We start from the raw sequence: 15,043 nt of genomic DNA on the forward strand, positions 1-15,043 counted from the left end.
AGCTTGGCAGAGCCTCACATGCAAGGGAGGCTACAAATAAGGGTGATCCCTTCCCTTCGCCATTGGTTTTGAAGTCTGTGCTTGTCTTTTCCACATTCCCCAACCCACGCGCTGGGGTTGCCTGCGTCTGAGGTTGACCAGGAAACTCTGCTTGTGACAAAAAGGGGTGACTTTTTTTTTTCTTGATTTGTCATAAACTGTTTGCTCGCTTGGTTTCCTATCTGGCCTTCAGCTTCCGTGGGAATTTTAAAGGACTTACCGGAGCTAATTTCAGGGTAATTTTATATTTTGCATGTGTATGTTTGCCAGCAAAATGTGGAGCTTCGTAGTTCATCTCTGGCCTGCCACTGGTATTTGAGGTTTGTCTCCTTGTTCTCCGGGACAGGCATGCACAATGAATTAATTGAGCTGTTTTCAGCCCACTTCCTGCCTAATTGAACACCTGCACAGCAGACACCGCCAGCGCGCCTTCCTGGTACCTGAGCTGCCAGCCGTCCCCTTCCTGGTGGCGTCTTGCTTGTATCAGAAGACTCGCTTTTGTCATTTGCAGTTAGCGGACTCTGTCCTTCAGAGAACTGCTTTCTTCTTCACTTAATTTAAAGGTGCCAAAGCGTCCTCGATGGGTACAGTCCCTCTGCGTTCCCGTCTTGCCACTGTCCTCCCAGTTAACATCACTGCGGATGGCCCACCTCAAGAAAGCGCCTCAAAGACCAGATGTAGGGAGAGGGGGCGTGTGCGGCCTGGGTTGATTCTCATGCCCACCTCGCCCTCCCTTGGGCCCCGGATGAAGTTTCCAGCAAGTCCTTCTTAATGTAGTGCTCCTGGTTTAGAGCTGATGAGAAATATTCTGTGAAGGGAAGGGATCTGGTTTCTTTTTCACTTAAGACTTTGCTTTTTTAGAGCAGTGTTAGATCGCAGCAATATCGAGCCGAAGGTGCAGAGATTCCCCGCACATCCCCTACCCCCCGGCCCCCATGCATGGCCTCCTTCATTATCAGCACCCCCCACCGGAGTGGTACACCTGTTACAACTGGTGAACGTACTTGATGTATCATCATCACTGTAGTTTATCTTAATATATGCACTCTTGGTGTTGTATGTTCTCAGGATTTGGACAATGCATAATGACTTACATTCAACCAGTGACCTGTACCTACTATTTTCACTGCCCTAAAAATCTTCTGTGCCCTGCCTGTTCATCTCACCACCCCCCACCCTGCAACCACTGATCTTTTTACTATCTCTATAGATTTGCCTTTTCCGCAGTGTCCCAGAGTTGTAATTACAGCATGAGGCCTTCTCAGATTGGCTTCTTTCATGTAGTAATATGCATTTAAAGTCCCTCCATGTCTTTCCATAGCTTGATAGGTCATTTCTTTGTAGTGCTGAATAATAGTCCATGGTTCGGAATCCCACTGTTTCTTTATCCATTCACCTGCTGAAGGACGTTTTGGTTGCTTCCAAGTTCTGGCAATTATGAATAAAGCTGCTATAACTATCCACGTGCTGGCTTTTGTGTGGACATAAGTTTTCATATCTTTTGGATAAATACCAAGGAGTGTGATGGCTGTATCATATGGTGAAAATATGTTTAGTTTTGTAGGAAACTGTCAAACTGTCTTCTATCTTCCAATGCCAAACGATTTCGCATCCCCACTGGCTGTGAGCACAAGTTCCTGTTGTTCCACATCCTTACCAGCATTTGGTATTGTCAGTGGTCTGGAGTTTGGCCGTTTTAATGGGTGTGTAGTAATGTCTCTTTGTTGCTCTAATTTACATTGTCCCAAAGACCTGTGACATGGCAAGACTGTTTTTTAAAGAATGCTGACTTTTTGTCATGAGGGGCTTATGTCTTTACAAAGAGAAAAGTAGTTTTACTAAAAATGAGAGCCAGAACAGAGAATCCAGTCTTCCCCGATAACAGAAAGCCTTCCTGGTTCATGGCCTGTGTTGGGTCTTCTCAGCTGTTCTCTTTGGTTCAAAAATGTCATAACCAGCAACATGGTTTTGGAGCCCCGGTTTGGGTGTGCTTTTTCTGTTAAAAATATTGTGGAGAGACAGCGACCCTTGTTAATTACACGGTAGAATTGTATATCTTAATTACCTCCTCCTAGTGTTCTTGGGCTTTCAAAAGGAAGTATACTGTTGGGGTTCCTTCTGCCCAGGTTTGAACTTATTCAAAAATGGGGTGAGACTAGAAAAACATTTATCTTTCAGATTCTTTGATCTCATTGTGGTTTTGCATTTGCTTCAGTTTCCTTTTGGTATTCCTTTGTAGAATTTCATATTTTACAAATATTTTGGAGGGTTCTTCGAAAAGTTACGTGTAGAATTACCGTAGGAGCCAGCAATTCCACCATAGGTAAGTTTATGAAAGAATTGAAAACAGGGACTTAGGTCTTTACAAGTCTTCATAGCAGCACTGTTCGTAGTACCCAAATGGAAACAACCCAAATGTTCATCAACAGATGAATGGATAAACAAAGTGTGGTATATTCATGCAGTGGAATATTATTCAGCCAAAGAAAGGAATGGATTATAGATACCCTACAATGTGAGGAGAGACCTCAAAAGCATTATGCTCTAGGTCAAAGAAGCCAAATGATAAATGGAATCATTTATGTGAAATATCTAGAGTAGGCAACTCCGTAGAGAGAACAGATGGGTGTTTCCAGGGGGTGGGGGAAGGGAATGGGGGATCGACCACCTAGGATACGAGTTTTCTTTTGGGGTGATGAAAATATTTTGGAACTAGGTAGAGGCAAGTGTACAGCATTACGAATGTCCTGAATGCCCCTGAATTGAATGCTTTACCATAAATGGTGAATTTATGTTATGTAAATTTTGCCTCAAGTAAAAAAAAAAAAATGTTTGGAGGGGCATCCCCTGTGTGTTCTTGCCAAGGGTGGGTTTTCTAGCGACACCACATGAGAGGGGCACTCCAGTGAGGCCTTTAGCAAGGGCCGGAGCAGGGAGGCACTGTCCCATGTCGCCACAGTCCCCCAGCTGCCAGTCCAGTGACCTGCTGGGACAGAGGCCCCGAGGGTTTCCTCCCCTCTCTTGGCTTCTTCCCTCTTCTGTAAAGCAGGCTGAAAAGCAGGCCTCACCTCATAGGATCACTATGAGAGCTAAGGAAGATAAGGGACAGAAAGTGCTTGGCACACAGTCAGCTCTTAATAGATAGGAACTCTTCATTAATTTAACTAACGTCAGAAGAGCAGTTTCTGTAGAAGGAGAGAATGACGTGGACTCAGGGAGAGATGGAAAATGCTGGAAGCAGAGAAATGAGAGTTGATTCAAGCCATCTAGGTTTCAGTTTGATTTTTGAGCAAAGGAGGGTTAAAAATCCCATTTCCTGGATTCCTTTTAGGAGTCCCCATAGCCCTTGCGAAGCTGGTGAAGGTTCACCTCCACCAGCTGAAACAAGGAGTGTTTGTGAAGCACTTGGAAGAGCACCTGGCCAGCCCCAACTGGGGAAGTACCCCCTGCCCACTTCTCTTCCCGCCCCTGCTTCCTCAGACGTGAGTGCTCGCTGTGCCCGCCTCCAGTCTCCGCAGAGCACCGGACCACTGGGCACATCTTTGTAAGCCAGGGTTTGTGTTTCTGAGTCCTTTTTTCCTCAGAAGAAGGGACTTTACGCATCACCTGGGCGGATGAACCTTCCAGCAGCGCAGAGGGGCAAGGATACCCGGACCTAAGGAGAGGCTCTCATCACTCAGCTGTAAGGGGCAGAGGGAACTGGGGGAACAGGGCAGGGGAGCCAGTCTTTCACCAACGAAGAAATACAGTTTTCAGCTCTCCTAGGATGAAACTGTGGCATGGATAGCTTGAATTTTAGGCTATTACTTGATGGAAATGGGTACGTTGATCTCTCTCTAAATCTGTTTGCACTAAACATCTTTACTACACAATTAGCACTTTGTTATGTGGTGTTCTTTTCTGTTGTCACTTTACAGTTTAGTAGCCAAATACTGTCAGCCCTGGTGTAGAAGTAGCTTATTAGCAGCGTGTGTACAGGATTTCGAATTAGTTTTAATATTTAATCTGTTTAACTCTCTTCTTTTGGAAGCGGCACCTCTCCCTCCTGTGCCCACCCCTCCCCACCCCTCGTGGAGAACTGCTTCACCTCTCTCCACCTTGGGGCCTGCCGAGTGTCCTTCCTGGTTGGTCTCCTGTGCTGTTGGTGGACCGTTGAGTGACCTGACTAGGCCAGTCAGGCTCTCTTGGAATTTTTTTTTTTTAAAAGGGCAGAATTTATTTCGAAGCCGGGGTCTCAGAGACGCCCAAGACAGTAATTGCAGCCATGTCATAGGACGTTAAAATGGGGCTTTTCCACAGAACCCCCAAGACAGGGGTATCCTGTACCAAAGTGAATACAAGGCATCCTCTGTGGCAAATACAAAGAAAAACCATAGAACTGGGTTTAGCACTCTGGGACCCCTCAGCCAGATCAAAGATATTGGGGGCTGGGAGTCAGACTATGGAGAAGGGAGAGGATTTAATGGAGAGATGTCTTTGGAGAAGCTGCTGTCTTTCCCTTTGTACCCACCACCCGGTGGAGGGCTAGGACGGCAGAGAGGCCTTGACCTGACTTAGTTATTCGTAGGTAGCAAGTAAATGGGTCTTGATAAGTTAGGGCCTTTTCAAGCCCATGTCCCAGAAGTTTGGAACTGGAGGCCCAAGGGCCTTTCCCTTCTGAGGTGATGAGGCTAGAATGGGGTTCTGGAACGCTCGTGGCCCTGGTTTCCTGTCTGGAGGGGAAAGCTGGCCTGCCAGGGGGTAGGAGGAAGCCGTAGGCAGAGAGAAGCGGAGAGAGGGTCTGTGTTCATCTGGGAGCCCACAGCTGCCTGACCGCCCTTCCTGTGGTGAAGTTTCTTTTTTTACCGGGGCTCATGGGAGGTGCTGTGCTTAGTTGGTTACAACCAGGGTCCCACATAATAGAATTGTGGTCCTCAGCAGCCACTGAACTTCGCTTAGCTCAGCGTTTTTCTCATGTACGATGGTAACAAGAGTAACACTTACTGGAATGTTCAGATGAAGTAACACATCTGTGAAAACTTTTGGGGGGTGGTCATAACATGGGCAGGGAGACTGTGACAAGCTTTGTGGATTTTTTTTAACTATTTGACACCAATGAGTTGATTGTTCTGAATGCTGTTTGTTTCTTCATTTAACCTAAACATTCTTTTAGAAATGTAAATGCCGATAGCCTGTTCCATTTTTTTTTTTTTTAAGATTTATTTATTTATTTGAGACAGCGTGAGCACTAGTGGGGGAGGAGGGCAGAGGCGGAAGGAAAGAGAGAATCTTGAGCAGACTCCACGCCCAGCACGGGGCTTAACCTCACGACCCTGAGATCATGACCCGGGCTGAAACCAAGTGTCAGACACTCAACTGACTTCATCACCCAGGTGCCCAGATGTTCCTTTTTTTAAATCATAGAATTAAAACAACCTTGACCTGACTTAGCTATTCGTAGGCAGTAAGTGAATGGGTCTTGTTAAGTTAGGGCCTTTTCAAGCCTAAAAAAAGCTTTCTCTGAGGTGAGCTCTAATTATGTTTTGGTGAGCACTGAGCATGGACTGTGTATCAGATGGCTTGTTCCTGCACTTCCGTGCTAGAGAAACCTGTGCTGAAATTCTAGAATGATTACCCATCTACCTGGCTTTGAAGTTAAATAGCCTCGGGTTTGAATCCCCATGTTGACATTTACTAGCCTATGTTTTTGTCTTTGAGCCTCAGTCTTGTCATCTGTAGAATGGGAATATAATCCCAACCCTGCAGGTTGAGAATTATAGGAGATGATGTATTTAAAGTCCTTGACCGTGTCTTGTATGTGGTAGGTGCTGAGTAAATGCAGCTGTTACTATTAAAAATGATAGTTTTAGTAAGAGTGGCAACCGAAGGGGGTGGGACTAGAAAATACGAATCTGATTTTGGCATTTAATGACAAAATCAAATCATCAGTATAAAAATCAATTTATCAACCACTGCTGGGTTGCTCATCTGTGCCAGGGGCAGGGGTGTGGTGGATCAGAATGTGTGTACCACCGTTCGTGTCTCTTGGGGGAAGAAATCATGAACATGTAGAAAAAAAACAGGTAGCATGCAAGGTGTTGGGCTGTGGAAGACTGGAAACAGGGAGGCATCGCCAGAAGGTCTAGAGCTGATGGAAAGAAGAAGCAAGAGAAGTGACGTAAAGAACTAAACATTTTGGGTGATCTTTGGAAGAGGCCAAATGATACATACACACGATGTCTCCTTTTCCATTTTCTTTGTCCTTTGTCTTCGTGATTCGATCCCAGACCTGGTTCTCTGTTTTTGGTCATGATGACGAAGATCCATGCCCATAGCACATTCCAGAGTTTAACATTTTCTTGAAGACTCATTTTCTCTGTGAACAGTTGGCTTTTTGTTGGCCTACACCCTTCTGTGATCAGAATTCTCCTAGCAGAGTCTGCCTGCCCCCCACCCCCACCCCGTTTGCTTTGCCTTCTTGGGAATTTTATCCTATGGAACCATGGGTGTTCATTCAGCAGATGTTTGCTGAACACCTACTACAGGCAGCAAGCGGAGCAGTGTGCCAGGGAGGCCTGGGGAGGAGAAAGATTGATGAGACGGGGTGGTCCCTGCCGCGAGGTGGCTCGCTTAGTAGAGAAAACAGATGGGCAGATGGACACTAATTAAATGTGATTAGTGTTTTATGTTGGTCAGATAAGGAAAGACATTTGGCAGGAACCCCAAGTCTCCCAAGTCCTCTGTCCGCCGCTGGCTGCTGTGCTCGGATCATGAAGCCTGCCTATCTTCCTGAGCACAGTCTGCAGAAATGCCTTCTTTATCAGCATCTGTAGTCCTGAAGTGAAATTTTTCGGCATGGGCCCCTGCTCTGCGAAGTGTTTCAGTGAAGGTTCCTTTGGTCACCCACACCCAAATCCTCCTCCAGGCACAGAAAAGTCTACATGGAAAGAGAACATCTAGACTCCTGAGTCTGATCTCTTCCTGTCCTCCAGATACTTAGACCTGCACAATCCCCCCACTCCCTGCCCCCAGGCTTCCCTGTCTCAAAAATGCCATCATCATCAACCCCGAGGCCTGAGAGCCCCTGCGCCACCTCCCTGTGTCTCACCCCTCTGTCTGATTAGTCGCCAAATCTCCTTGGTTCTGTCTCCTCCTTGATTTCCACCACCCCAGCCCTAGCCACCAACTCTGACTGGGGATCATGACTCCAGTTACTGGTTACTGGGTTCTGAAAGTGATTTAGAGGTCTTTACCAGCCTAGAAATAAAGAAAGAAGGAAAGGGAAAGAAAAAGAAAGAAAGAATGAAAGAAAGAAAGAAAGAAAGGAAGGAAGGAAGGAAGGAAGGAAAGAAAAGAAAAGAAAAAAGAGAAAAGAAAAGAAAGAGAGGAAGAAAGAAAAAAGAAAAAGAGGAAAAGGAAGGAAGGAGGAAAAAGAGAAAGGAAGGAATGAGAACGGAAACCATTAGAGTGGAGTGCATGTAGTAAGGTTGAGTTTTATTTTGTGAGACATGCATAATATAATAGGTGTACAGAAGAAGATGACGAAAGTTGCTGAGAGTTTTACGTATATTGACTAGTTTATCTCCCACAACAATCTATGCCGCTGGCATCATTATTATTATTCCTGTTTTTCAGATAAGGAAACAGTCTTAGGGAATTTGAGAAACTGGCAGAGGGTGGCCGAGAATGTCAGGGCTCTAGCCCAGACTGGCCTGCCTTGTATAGCCTGCGCGTGTGTGTATGTGTGCGCGCGTGCACGTGTGCCCTGGGTTGCAGAGTAAAGTGTCTTATTCTGTAAGTTATGATAAAAAAGTAGTTGGAAAGTTTCTGTTTGACAAACATCTGTACTTTCACTCTGAGCTGCAGGCACAATAAATAACTTTTTATGATGCAAATTGGTTGATGCTTCTCTCTAGCCGGGTTACATGCTCTTAGGAGAGATACAGTCTGTGCCCCCACAGGGCCTGTGTGGCCTGGTCCCTGCTGGCCTTTTGAGCCTTATAGCTCTTTCTGTCTCGTGGGATATGAGACCCCTTGGGGTTTCTCTATGTGCTCCCCTGATCTCTCGGACTCAGTCAGGCCCTTCATGACCTGCCCCCTGGCACCTTGGATGGCAAGTTCACTGCACTTCCTGTGTTCATAAAGAAACAGTTCCTTGTTTGCTAGGTGTCTCTCAGGTGCAGGGTCACCTAGGACTGACTCACGTCCCCAGTCCTGAGGGCAGGGTCTGGCATGTCAGTTGGTGGATGCTTCCTGGGTATTCTTTTAGCTATGGATGGTTGAGAAATCCAGGCCTCATTTTTTGCTGCATTGACTGTATCTATCAAAATATTCCTTATTCTCGGGGCACTTGGGTGGCTCAGTGGGTTAAAGCTTCTGCCTTAGGCTCAGGTCATGATCTCAGGGTCCTGGGATTGAGTGCCGCATTGGGCTCTCTGCTCAGCTGGGAGCCTGCTTCCCCTCTTCCACGTCCCCCCGCCCCCCCGCCTGCCTCTTTGCCTATTTGTGATCTCTGTCTGTCAAATAAGTACATAATATATATATATATTTTTATATATATATATATTTTATATATATATATATTTTTATATATATATATATTTTATATATATATATATATATATATAATTCCTTATTCTCTTTCTCCTATCTACCCTTTCTAGAAAGCATTTCTTTCTTTCTCTTCCTTCCTTCCATCTTTTCTTTCTTTCCTTCCGTCCTGCTTTCCAAGATTTTATTTATTTGAGAGAGAGAGTGAGTGAGCACAAGTAGAGCGGCAGGCAGAGGGAGAAGTAGGCTCCCTGCTGAGCAGTGAGCCTCAGTGCAGGGCTTGATCCCAGGACCCTGGGATCATGATCTGAACTTAACTGACTGAGCCACCCAGGTGCCATTAGATTACCTTTTAATCTAGTGGATTCCCAATGTTCAGTTCTAACTGAATGAAGAGCTGCTGGCTCATATCTGTGGGGCAGGCCCTCCAACGCCTGTGGGGGATGGGCATTGTCGTCTTGTGAAAGTTCTAGACCCCCAGGTCAAGAGCTAGAAGCCTTGGCTACACCTTTCTTTGCAATCCAGCCATGGGACGGCTCCCCGGTTCATAAAATGCGGGTGATGACAGCATACCCACCTCCAACCGGGCTGATCCTGGTGGTCAGGGGAGAGAAACTGTGTGAAAGGTACATGACATAGCAGTGCTGGCTGTTCTGGATGGTGGGTTTTTGTTTTTGTTTTTTTTTCCCCTCCCTTCTTACTTGGATCTCCTTATGTTTGACATTGTTCCTCTGTTACTGGAGAGAACCTGTGGGCCCAGTGGTATCAGGCCCAACCCAGGTCAAGGGCAGTTCTCTGATCTGTTGAGTGAGTGCAGCCTGGGCCAAAGCCATTCAGATTCTTTCTCTGTGTTTATATACTGGCGATTTTTTAAAACCTTGATATTTGACCTCGGGGACTTTGTGGCCGAGCTGAGTGTAATGGCAGGCCTGCATTCCCCTTCGGCCCTCATATCATAACCACGGTGTTAATAATTACAGCTTTTGCTGAGTGAGTATCTACCATATCTCAGATGCGTGCTTTCACAGCATCTGTGATGTGTTGCTTCTCCTCTCCCCCACTTTGGGAAGTAGGTGGCAGACCCATCATTTTGCAAAAGAGGAAACTGAGGTCCCCTGAGTTCAAGAAACTTGCCCAGATCTTCTAGTTGGAGTTCTGTGTAGGACACTGTCCTAATCTTAGCTCCTTGAGAGCAACTTGGTCTAGCTGTGTTCTGTCTGTTTTCTATGGTCTCTGCTCTGGATTGGTGTCCCCCAGGTTTTTCTGGGTGAGCTACTTGCTCAAGATGCCTGGTTGTCCAGGCCAGCCTCCCCATCCCTATGGTGGGCGCTGCAGGGCCCTGCTTTGCTCTGGAGGTGCTTCCTGCACCCCAGCCCCCCACTGGTGGAGTGCACACTCCAGAAATAGGAGCTGGTTTCCCCTCTTGCCTACTTCTTTTTATGTCTAAACGCTTCTGTTTGTCTTCTCTGGGCTGCATTCATTTCCCCCTCTTTACTGCTGCAGTTTATTGCTCTTTGCTGGCTTCTTTATTTTTATTTTCTAAACTTGCCTGAAATGCATCTTGATTTTGGCATCTTTAGATGTTTAGAGCCTTGCACGTTGTTACTGATGATTTCCCTCATTCTGCAAAATTCCACTTGGTTGCAAGTCTGTTTTGTAAGACTCCGCTTCTTTCCTCTCCATCATTAAATTTTGATATTTTTTCTGTTCCTACTCGCTTACAGAAACTTGTCTTTTGTTTTTGAGATTGTCATTGTGGACCTTCAGTGTGCTATGGTTTGACCTCCCATCAGACTGACTTGGGTTTGGAATTGTGTGTTCATGGAGTAGAGGGCCCCTTTATGGTGTCCCTGCTCTTTCTGAAGGGCAGATCTGTCCAGATCATGTTGGGGGTTTGGCACTGTTCACTGGCTCTTGTAAGATCAGTTTGGAACACCTCATCACTGTGCGGGACACCCTCCGTGTCCTTCCCTGCCGCCTCTTCACCTGCACCGCACCTGCCATGCCTCCCTGCTACCCCTATGCGAGACCAGTAGTTCTCAAACTTTTTTTTCAGAGTGCCTTTACAAATTCTTTTTTTTTTTTTTTTAAGATTTTATTTACTTGAGAGGGAGAGTGAGAGAGAGCACTGAGAGAGAGAGAGAGAGAGAGAGAGAGCAGAGGGAGAGGAAGAAGCAGACTCTCCACTGAGCAGGGATCCCAATATGGGGCTCGATCCCAGGACCCTTGGATCATGACCAGAGCCGAAGGCAGACCCTTAACCAAATGAGCCACCCAGGTGCCTTTGTCTTTAAAAATTCTTAAAAATTAATGAGTTCCCCAAAGAACTTTCAATAAGGTAGATTATATTTAGCAATCTTTACTGTATTTGAAATTGAAATGGGAAAGGTTTAAAAATACTTATTAGTTTACCTATAGCAATAATAAACCCATTACATGATAACATAACATTTCTAATGAAAAATAACAGTTCCTAAGAGAAAAACATTTAATGGGAAGAATGGCTTTGTTTCACATTTGTCCAGATCTTTGATGTCTGCGTTCACCGCAGACAGATGGAGTCTCATAAACGCTTCTGCATTCATTCATTCTGTTGCAATATGTTGCGTTGGTTGAACTCTAAGAAGACAATGCAGCCTCACCCAGATATGTAGTTAGGAAGGGAGGAGTATTTTAATAACCTTTTCAGTTAATTATGGGTAGTCTTTGAAACTACAACAGAGCTTGACAAGTGGTAGTTTTTTGTTTTGTTTTTTTTGAGATTACTTATTTTTTTATTTGATAGAGGGAGAGAGAAAGCACAAGCAGGGGGAGCAGGGAAGGGAGAGGGAGAAGCAGGCTCCCCAATGGAGGGGGGCTCCATCCCAGGACCCTGAGATCATGACCCGAGCCACTGGCAGACCCTTAACCCACTGAGTCACCCAGGCACCCCCAAGTGGTAGTTTTCTAAAGGTTTGTTGCAGCCGAGAATCTGAAACCCTATGAGTGGACTTTTCATACTTTGTTCCATTAAAATATGTTGGTCCACCTTGCATTTTGGAAAGCTCTTCCATGCATTTTGAAACATCACACGTGAGCCATTTGGAAAACAGCACTTTTGTTAAGGGTACTATACCACTGTCATCTGGAAAGTCCAAGTATGGGGAGGACCCACACAGCTCACCATGGCTGATGCAAGTTTTTCCGCAATTTTAGTTTTTGCTTGAAAGCTCACACTTTTTTTTTTTTTTTTAAGCAACAGATATAATCAGTTTTTCTTGACATCACCAGCTTCCTTTATTCACTTTTGAGAAAATTTCCACAAATAACTGAGTCTGAATAACCCGCAGTTTTTCTGCCATCCTTTCAAGTAGAAATGGTGGCGCTTGAAGAGCAGCTGATCGAGCTTGTGGCCTCGTCACACAGGTGCTCATCCCCCAGCCCACGCACTTCGCCTGGCCCCGGAAGTGCTTTCTGAGAGCTTCCGGTTTCTTCAGCTGGGATATTAAAAAGATGAATACTTTCTTATTGCTTCATCAAGGATGTTTTTAGGTGAAATTGACTTTTTTTTTTTTTTTTAAATGGTAAGTATGTGGCCGTGGGGAATACAGGGGCGACTAATAGAGTCACATGCCACTCCTGGATTGCCGCGAAGGCACCAGCAATGTTACCCAGCGTTGCTTTTGCAGAGTCTGGCCAGTGCCAACACGGGTGAAGGTAGCTTTGACCTTGCAGCAGCCACCGAGAGGGTCTGGGAACATACTTTGAAAACTATGTTGTCTTCATTCATCCGCACTCACCAGACTGCCTTGCTTTAAATCTGCTGGGAACACTTGTCCTCGCCAGCTCTCCATCTTTGTGTGCAAATGTGTACACACACACACACACGCACACGGGTTTTTATATATACTGCTTTTACTGATCATGTGTTCTCAAGTCTTTCAGTGGACTGTAGACTGTGAACCAGGTTTCATACTTATCTTGGTGGCAGTAGCCCGGAAGCAATCTGCCTATTAAATGCTAACTTGTTAGTGTTGGCTCTTTTCATCATCACCATATCATTATTGCAAGGGCTTCATACAGGTTTTTTGAATCAATGAAGAGTTTGAGTTAGCATTTTTCAGAATTTCCTTATGACAGTTGTTCTCCGTGATGTCAGTAAGTGTTAAGCAGCAGGGGCGTCTGTGCTTAACTGGATTTGAGGATGGTCAGCAGGTTTTGAATGGAAGGATTTCCCAGATCCTTCATCATATAATGTGCATTGTGACTCCTGAAGGGGGATGGGAGGCTATAGGATGTGGTATTTCCAAAGTTGAATAGCATGGGAATCTCCTCTTCTTGGCATATCTCATAGAATTAGGGTTCTTGGGATTTCCCATGGGAAATAATTGTGTAGCCTGGCTTTTCTACTTTTACAGATGAGGAAACATTACATGTGTTCGTTCGTGCATGGATTTATATCTGAGCTATTTTATGAGTCCCTCCTAAGGTTAGGTGCTAGTAGATTTAGGCATGCAGTGCAAGCAAGGAAAAAAAGGATTTGTAGAAAATGCTAATAAACCATTTGTGTAGAGTAGATAATCAAGTGGGAGATTCAGGTGTGCATCAACTGATCACCCAAACCATCTGCTTTCTGTTTTTCCTATTTTCAAGGCTCTGTGTGGTCTGTTTAGGTATTCCTCCCTACACTTTGCCACTGCCTTTATCCTTATGATCCAAACAACTGATGAAGATCATTAAGATGTGGGCTGTTTGCCCAGTCATTTCATCTGCCAGGGTGGTGTGGCAGAGATAAGATCTTTCAGAATGTGAGCCAACTTCGACTTAGTGCCTGGCACATAGTAGGTGTGTGTCTATATCGCTTGGCTGAGCAAAGAATGAAAAAGCATACTCTGAAAAATCTGAGGCTAAAGGACAGACTCCACATGGTGGTCTCCAATCAGCCCAGTGCCTGAACTTGCTGCACTCTACAGGGTGGGCTGAATAAAACTTAATTACGTGCTTTTCACGCCCCACTGCTCTGACCTCGCGCGTTCTGGAGAGGACCAGTGACCTTCCCTTCTCTTCCACTCAAAACAAAACACAACACATCCTACCTTCTATTTTGATCTGGTAGCACCTGTACATGGCGGGGGGTGGGGAATGTTAATACATTCTTTACATGAATATATTTCACCAAAGGACATGATGTCGATATGGTAAAATTGGCCTTTGGTCTTCTGCGGGTGTGTACAGATGACAGCAGGAGGGTTTTGTATTGGAATAGCCTTGGAGTCAGGACTTCCCTAAGAAGATTAACCTAGTGTTTAATTTGATGTTTCAGTCTGTGAAGTCACCTACAGAGAAATCAAACATTTACATGTTTATTAACCAGTGCTTTTGGTTCTTGGCATGTGGCCCAAATCACTTTGGGCCGGATGAGCTCTGGGAGTATGCAGAAATCTCCCTCGGCCCCTCTCCCCGCACCCCCTCATATGGATAAACAAACAGGAAAACATTTACCAGCTTCAATTATCCTTTTGTTTCAAAGCCTGAAACTTTTTTAGCCACTTCATGTTCCTGACAGAGTCTGAAAATTTATAGGCTTTAGAGAGGCCGAGGGTTGAGTGGAGTCACTTTGAGAACAGCGTGCATCTGGATGCCTGATTTTTCAGGTGTTGCTCTGAGACTGAATTAAGAAGTCTTATTCTCAGGGAGTTTGGGCCCTCTTGATTTCTAATTTTTGTGATTGAGTTAGAGTTGCAGGAATATCATGATTTGGCTAATTTTTTAAAAAAATAATTTTCTTCCCTTTGTAAAAGTAATATGCACTAATTGTAGAAACTTGGAAACATCAAAATGTATAATGCTGAAAATTACCCATAATTCTAGTACTCACAGATAATCACTGCAAACCATTTTGTTGTATTTGCATGCATTTGTGTACGCATAATTAAGATCATTGTGTTTAAATTTCAATTTCTACTTTTCCTATTTCACATAAGAGTATTTTCTCTTGCATTGAGAGCTATGCACCGTAGGAGTTTGTGTTAGTTTCTGGGGGCTGCTGTAACAGATTCCCACACATGGGGAGGCTTAAAACAACAGAAACCAATTCTTTTCCCATTCTGGAGGCCGTAAGTTGGAATCAAGGTAGAAGAAGAGCTGTGATGCCTCTGGAGGCTCTGGGGAGGAGCCATTGCTTTTTCCACTCAGTTTCCAGGGGCTGCTGGCATTCCTTGGGATGTGGCCTCATCTCTCCCATGTCTGTCTTTGTTCTCATGAGTGTGCGCACACCTGTGTGTGTGTGTGTGCACGTGTGTGTAATCTCTGCCTCTAGAGGTAGGCCTCTAGGGTCCACCCAGATAATCAAGGATATCTGTTCACCTTAAGGTGCTTATCTTTTTTATTTTTAAGTTTTGTTTAAGTTTTATTTATTTATTTGAGAGAGCATGTGTACATGCAGGGGGAAGGGGAAGAGAGTCTTTTTTTTTTTTTTAAGATTTTATTTATTTAT

At 44.9% G+C, this 15,043-nt stretch overlaps 1 protein-coding gene across 2 annotated transcripts in view; it reads left to right on the forward strand.

Moving 5' to 3' along the window:
* Positions 1 to 15,043, forward strand: part of LOC111154478 (single-pass membrane protein with coiled-coil domains 4) — a 57,600-nt gene that overhangs the window by 19,229 nt on the left and 23,328 nt on the right. The window contains exon 1 of one of the 2 annotated variants that reach the window (XM_022514090.1): positions 3,701 to 3,721. The exons of the other annotated variant lie outside the window; for it this stretch is intronic. The gene's annotated coding sequence lies outside the window, so the exon portion shown is untranslated. Of the gene's footprint in view, positions 1 to 3,700; positions 3,722 to 15,043 lie in introns of those variants that run through there. 2 annotated transcript variants of the gene reach the window in all.

The sequence above is a fragment of the Enhydra lutris genome, unplaced genomic scaffold (genome assembly GCF_002288905.1).
Source record: "Enhydra lutris kenyoni isolate GAN:26980312 unplaced genomic scaffold, ASM228890v2 scaffoldscaffold37, whole genome shotgun sequence".
NCBI classification, from domain to species: domain Eukaryota; kingdom Metazoa; phylum Chordata; class Mammalia; order Carnivora; family Mustelidae; genus Enhydra; species Enhydra lutris.